The 6,918-nt window shown below is 43.9% G+C and overlaps 1 non-coding gene across 1 annotated transcript; it reads right to left on the reverse strand.

Annotated features, from left to right (window-relative positions):
- Nucleotides 1-6,183: 6,183 nt before the first annotated feature.
- Nucleotides 6,184-6,290, reverse strand: LOC119245452 (U6 spliceosomal RNA). The gene has a single exon (XR_005125370.1). It is a non-coding gene; the product is annotated as a U6 spliceosomal RNA (small nuclear RNA).
- Nucleotides 6,291-6,918: the final 628 nt, after the last annotated feature.

The raw sequence follows: 6,918 nt of genomic DNA on the forward strand, positions 1-6,918 counted from the left end.
TCAGCAGATCTCTCCTGTCTCACCTGCTGCTCCCCTCAGCAGTGTATTTCAGTGGATCAGCATGTTTCGCTCCCCATTCTGTCTCCCGTGAATCCTCTCACTGCCCCCCCCCACCTCTGGCCTACACCCCAGTTCTTCTATGCATAATTTTTTTAATTAAATAAAACACAAGTATAAAAGATAGCACAGAACACAACCACCACAGATTATTAACCAATCGACTCCAGTTAGCTGAGAGCCATTGTGCTAAAACTGTCATCAGCAAAAGGCAATTGGCTAAAGGGAACATGGTTTCCAAGTGGCCTGGTCCTTTCCTCCTAAGTTTCGTATTTTTTAGCTGCCCTAGCTCACCAGATTTGCCTCAGTCTTTAAACTGAAACAGCAGCCACTTGCACTATTACATTGTTATATTATTCTGGTAAGGGCAGTGTAGGGTAAGGTAAAAAGTATCAGGCTTTTCTGCCCTCCCGCCATTAGGATACATGACGGACCTGCGGTCCTGAATGCATGCCTGATGGCGGGCACCTGGAGTAGGGTGTGGGCATAGGTATGGGATTCACCTGGGCTAAGACTGGGCTTTTAAGGGCAGCATCACGGGGACGCCAGCAGAAGCCGAGAGAGAAGCAGAGAACGCCAGAGAGCCCAGATAGAGTAAAGACTTGCTGTGGGCTGGGAGGCCTGCCAGCCTCCTGGCCCCCCAGCACTCTTGCCTGCTGTGTACTGGGTAAATCCCAATAAAAACCTGCAAAAAAAAAAAAAATCAAAATCAACAAACAACTACGAGCCAGAGACACTCTATGGGGGATGGGGGGTGGGGAGGGGAGGGATTGGGGTCAAAATAAGGGGGTCTCAATTGTGTGGGTGTAGGGTAAAGAAAATGTCAGGCTTTTCTGCCCTCCCGCCATCAGGATAGATGATGGATCCTTGTCCTGAATGCATGCCTGATGGCGGGCACCTGGAGTAGGGTGTGGGCATAGGTAGATGGGATTCAGCTGAGCTAAGACTGTGCTTTTAAGGGCGGTGTCACAGGGACGCCAGCAGCAGCAGCAGCAGTAGAAGCCAAAGCCGAAAGAGAAGCCGAGAAGCAGCAGAACGAACTCCAGAGAGCTCAGATAGAGTGAAGACTTGCTGGGGGCTGGGAGGCCTTCCAGCTTCCCAGCCCCCCAGCCAGCACCCCTGCCTTGCACATACCCGCTGAACCCCAATAAAAGACCTGCAAAACCACTGAGGACTCTGACTCCTCCTTTACCCGGTCTGCATGGGATCAAAAACCTGCACTGTGTCCTGTCCTGCCCTTTCAGTGGGGAATATAAAAATAATAAAAAAAACCTGCAAAAAACCACTGAGGATCATAGAAAACCTGCACTGTGCACAGTGCTACTAACCCTGGATAAGATTCTGGAGAAACTTTGCCCTAAGCGAAGGCAAAAAGCTGCACAGTGCAGGTTTTCTATGATCCCATGCAGACGGGGTAAAGGAGAGTCCTGGAGACCTCACTGGTTTTCGCAGGATTTTATTGGGATTTACCAGGCACATGGCAGGCAGGGGTGCTGGGGGGCCGAGAGGCTGGCAGTCTTCCCAGCCCCCAGCAAGTCTTCACTCTACCTGGGTTCTCCGGAGTTCTCCGCTTCTCTGCTCTCCTGCTTCCCTGCTTCTCTTCTTCTCTGCTTCTGTCTTGGCTTCCGCTGGCGTCCCCATGATGCTGCCCTTAAACGCCCAGTCTTAGCCCAGGTGAATCCCATCTACCTAGGCCCACACCCTACTCCAGGTGCCCGCCATCAGGCATGCATTCAGGACCGCAGGGTTCCGTCATCTATCCTAATGAAGGGAGAGCAGAAAAGCCTGATACTTTTTACCTTACCGTACACCTACCAACCTAAAAGAGACAAAATCAGTTTAATTGTACAAGTGAAACTCAATTTAGTTTATTTTGCTGGACTAAATTGACCAGAATCATTTCTTATTTATGCCTCTGGAAATCATAAGCAAAGTGTGACTATTACCCAAGGTTGATATGCAGTAACCACAAACCAATTTCCTATCATTTAGGAAAATTCTCATAGCTAATCATGACAAATAATCACTGCCTTCCCACCATAAAAACTGCTTTGTAGCAGTATACTCCTGATCATCATTCCATGTTTTGGTTTGAATGTTCCAGGTTTGAAAACTGTCTTTTTCATGTGTGCACAATAAACTTTTGCTAATTACTATTGCAATGATTCATTGGGTTTTCTTTTGTTATTTCTGAACTTTGACAGTACCAACTAAATCAGCCATTAGGTACATACCTGTTCTTTTCCTGCTAACCAAAAAGGAATTTTTAAAAGTTCTTTAAAAAGAATTTTTAAAAGGACTTTTAGCAAGGAAATAAAAATTATAATAGTAAAGAGAGAGACATTCCCATGCATATAGTTCTCATTTCATATTAAAATAAAAAAGGCCCATATCTTGGCTATTGTAAATAATGCTACAGTGAAAATAAGAGTGCATATAGCCCTGAGAATTAGTGGCTTTGAATCTTTCAGGTAGATACTTAGGGGTAGAAGTGCTGGATCATATGGTAGATCTATTATTAATATTGAGAAAACTCTGTTCTGCTGGATCATATGGTAGATCTATTATTAATATTGAGAAAACTCTGTTCTGTTTTCCATAGGGGCTGGACCAGTCTACATTCCCAGCAACACTCTCCACATCCTCACTAACACTGGTTGTTTCTGATCTTTTTAATATGAGCCATTCTCACATGTATGAGGTGGTATCTTATTGCGGTTTTGATTTGCATTTCCCTGATAGTAAATGATTGTTTATTTTTTCATGTACCCGCTTGGCCTTCTGTCTGTCTTCTAAGTGCCCAAAGACAGGGATAGGTTAAAAGAGCAAGGTATATAGACACAATGGAATACTACTCAACTGAAAAAAAGGAGGAACTCTTGCCACTTGTGACAACATGGTTAGAACTAAAAGGGATAATGCTAAGCAAAATAAGTCAGAATAAGAAAGACAAATACCAATACTTTCACTTACAATGTGAATGTAGAGAAAGAAAACATAGAGTCAGATAAAACCAAACCAGTAACTGGGCCTCCCTGGTGGTGCAGGGGTTAAATTCTCAGCACTATCAAGCTATCGCCAGCCATTGCTGCGTGAGTTAGATTCCCAGGCAGGGATCTACCCACATGGTGCAGCAGATTTTTCCTGTCTCACCCGCTGCTCCCCTCATCAGTGTATTTCAGTAGATCTGCCTGCTCTGCTCCCAACTCTGTCTCTGTGAATCCTCTCAATGCCCACCCCCCCAACCCCGCACCTCTGGCTTACACCCCAGCATAAATAAAAAATAAATCTTAAAAAAAAAAAAACAAACACCAGTAACAAACTCTAGAAAGCTGACTATAGACTCAAAGCTACATGAGGAGGGAGTAAAACACAGTGGGGAGGGGGACATAATGGACTGTGGGTGCCTTTGTGGTGGCCATGGTGCAAGAACTTGCAGCTGAGGGGGTGTGATCTTATGCCTCTGAATTACATACAATGTTGTAAACCAGAAACCAGTGTTACCTTACTTAAAAAAAAAAATCCACAGTGACTATGTATAAATAGCAACAAAAATTGATGTCATTAAGTTACTAAAAGTGTATGTATTTATGTTGCCAAATACCTCGGAATAAAACTAGGAGAAGATTTCAGTTTCATTAAGCTGGTTTTTTTTTTATAATATAACAAAATATTTTTAAATCAAATTAAAAAGTCCAGAGATGAACTTGACTAGTGCAGTCTTACAATGGTGTGCAAGGTATTCTGAGTTGAATTGTGCATAAAAAAATCTGTCAAAGTCCTAGTTTCTAGTACCACGGAAGGTGATCTTATTTGGAAATTGAGTCTTTGTAGAGATAATGAAGGTCAATAAGCTCATGAGGGTGGGTTCTAACCCAGCAGTGTGGGTATCCAACCCTTAAATAAAAGCAAAGTAAAAAAGGGGGAATGTAAAGAGAGGAACTCTCCTGCACTGCTGGTAGGAGTGCAAACTGGTTCAACAACTATGGAGAGCTGTGTGGAGATTCCTCAACCTACTAAAGATAGAGCTTCCATATGATCCAGAATTCCATTCCTAGGTATTTACCCAAAGGACACGGAAACATTAATTCCAAAGAGCACCTGCACCCCTATGTTTATAGCAGCACAATTTACAATAGCTAAGGTATGGAAACAACCCAAGTGCCCAAAATAGATGACTGGATCAAGAAGATGTGGTACATATACACCATGGAATATTACTCAGCATTCAAAAAAGATAAACACATGCAATTTGCAGCAACATGGATGAAGGTGGAAGGGATCATGCTCAGCGAAAAAAGCCAGAAAGAAAAAGAAAAATACTGGATGGTCTCACTCATAGCAGGACTCTAGAGAACTTAAATAAGGGATCAGGAAAAAGAATAACTATAAGAAAGAAAAAATCAAATTCAACAAACAACTATGAACCAAAGATACACTTTGGGGGGGCAGGGAAGGGAGGGATGGGGTCAAAATCAGGGGGTTGCAATTGTATGGGGAATATAAAAATTAAAAAAGGGGGGGATGTACTTTTCAAAAGAGACACGCTGTAGGGACAGAAAACTCACATCAAATCTATCTGTAAATCCTCACCCCAACATCCTAATTTCAGCTGTTTTCTTTCTTAGTCATTCATTCCTACCTTTCTCTTAATTTCTCCTACTTGTACAGGAATGTCAGCAGAGGTTGCATGGCGCAAAATGACAGAAGTTGAAAGGAGAAAACCAGTGATGGGATTCAACTGACTTGGACTTGCTTTTCAATCTTGCTTGTTGAAAAGGAAACCCATGTAAGCACTTACAGCAGATTAAGTTTGACATCTTCCTTCAGAAGAGATGTGTCCTAATTTTCACCACATGCTGAAAATGCTGGGTGCTCCCCCCTGCTTCCTAATTGCTGATTAGCACACACAATGGTCTAATTGTTCCTCCATATTTAGAGGGTAATTTTCATTCTTGCTTTTTCACACTTGAAGAGGGTTCCCTGGGGCTTTGTTTACCTGACACCTCACCCTGCAGTCAGTCAGGAGAACATGCTTTAGTCACAGCAAGGGAACCACTGTAAATGTCAAATTCCAAGGACCAGGAAGCATTTTAACAACATGGGTGCTATCAATAGGCAGCCATTCTCTAGAGAAATCACTGGGTGTCCCTACCGCCCAATAGTAGGCAGGTTATTAAACCCTGTGTAGGTCTATACTTGTTCTCTAATTTAAAGGGAAACATTCAAATGTGACTCAAGTAAAGCATCCCCATGGCTTTAATTTGAGGTAAACAGGGGGAGGGGAGCAGGACCAGGTAGACTGTTGCATCAGTTAAGTCTGGGGCTCCTGGAAGTGGATCAAACATTATCGATGCATTTTTTCCCTCCAGAATTGCACGTAGTTGAATGGTGCCCTTAGATGGTTTAACATAGGAGTAAGCCTGAAATCACCTATTCCCAGCCCTCCTGGCATCACCTTGGAATTCATCCTTTAGCCTCTGTGGTATAAGTGTGACCCTGGGTGGACTTGCAGATAGCTTGATACAGTTCCAGAATTTTATGTTCATTTCTTAATTGTGCAAACACATAGCTGGAATGCATCCCACAAGTTCAAGGTATTCCTCCAATGCCCCCTGGGTTCTAAAGACCACCTGGACTGTGATGTCAACTGTGACACAGACACAGACTGTGTGGCCTCAGGTCAATGAGACTGGAGGAATCGCCATTCCCCAGGAGTTATGCCAGTGTGTTACAGAGATGTGCACCTGAAACTAGCTTTTCCTTCTGTTGTCAGTGGGGGCTCCCCATCCCATCATGCTCTGTGGCTATTGGAGTTCATGTTGTTGTTTTCCATTGTTTCTCACTTTGAATGGCCAGCATAAGCCCAAGGCACCAGATTATTCTGGTGTGCTCCACAGTGAGATGCAGAGCTTTAGGTTTATTGTAGCCCTTCCCAGGCTGGAGGCAGGGACTCCTTTGTTTGAATAGGTGGGGTTAGTTTGAAGCTTCTTGCTTAGCAAGGCAATCTTATGTCTCTTCCATTGTCTAGAACTACCCTCTAGTTTCCTGCCCCAACGCCTTTTCCTTTGGTAAACTCTGCCATGCCTCTATAGGATGAATTATGTAAAATATAACTTCACTTTTTTTTTAATGGGACCCTTCACAAATTTGCATGTCATCCTTGCCCAGGGGCCATGCTAATCTTCTCTGTATCGTTCCAATTTTAGTATATGTGCTGCTGAAGCGAGCACTATAACTTCACTTTTGATTTGGATCCCCATCTTGTTCTCTCTGTTCTTGGCAGCTGCCCCTTGGGGTCTAATGGTCAAGCTGGCCGTCCTTTCCTAGTACTGGTCACCATGGTGACTGACTGTGCTTTTCATCCCTCCCTGTCTCCCAGACAACAGAGGTCTGCCACAAAGGCTACAGAATGACTCTGGCTGTAGTATCTGACTGAGGGAAGACTCAGGCAGCTCCATGGTTAGTGACTACTACTTACTCAGCAGGTCATTTGGACCCAATCATTGGGAAAACTGAGCTACCTTATGCCATCATCCATATTGAGTTCCCAGACAACACCACATCAACCTGGTAGGAGCTTAAGGAGTAACTGCTGCTGGACGCAGGATGGTTATAAAGATAAAACTACTCTTGTGGATGTCCCAGGAAGGGCTGGACACTTTCAGGTTCTGGGTGATATGGAGCTGTCTGGAAAGTGCCCTTGGGTCTTTCCTACCTGCTCTGACACTCAGGTAATACTGACTTCCAACTCTCACTCCATGGGGGGTCCTTAGGACAACTACCACTTGAGAGATTACTGTATTGAGGTGTGATAATTCATTTGTCACCTCCCTAATCCTAGGTGAGGGCTATAACCTT

This window comes from Talpa occidentalis, unplaced genomic scaffold, assembly GCF_014898055.3.
Source record: "Talpa occidentalis isolate TD23 unplaced genomic scaffold, MPIMG_talOcc4v2.1 talOcc4.14, whole genome shotgun sequence".
Classification (NCBI taxonomy): Eukaryota; Metazoa; Chordata; class Mammalia; order Eulipotyphla; family Talpidae; genus Talpa; species Talpa occidentalis.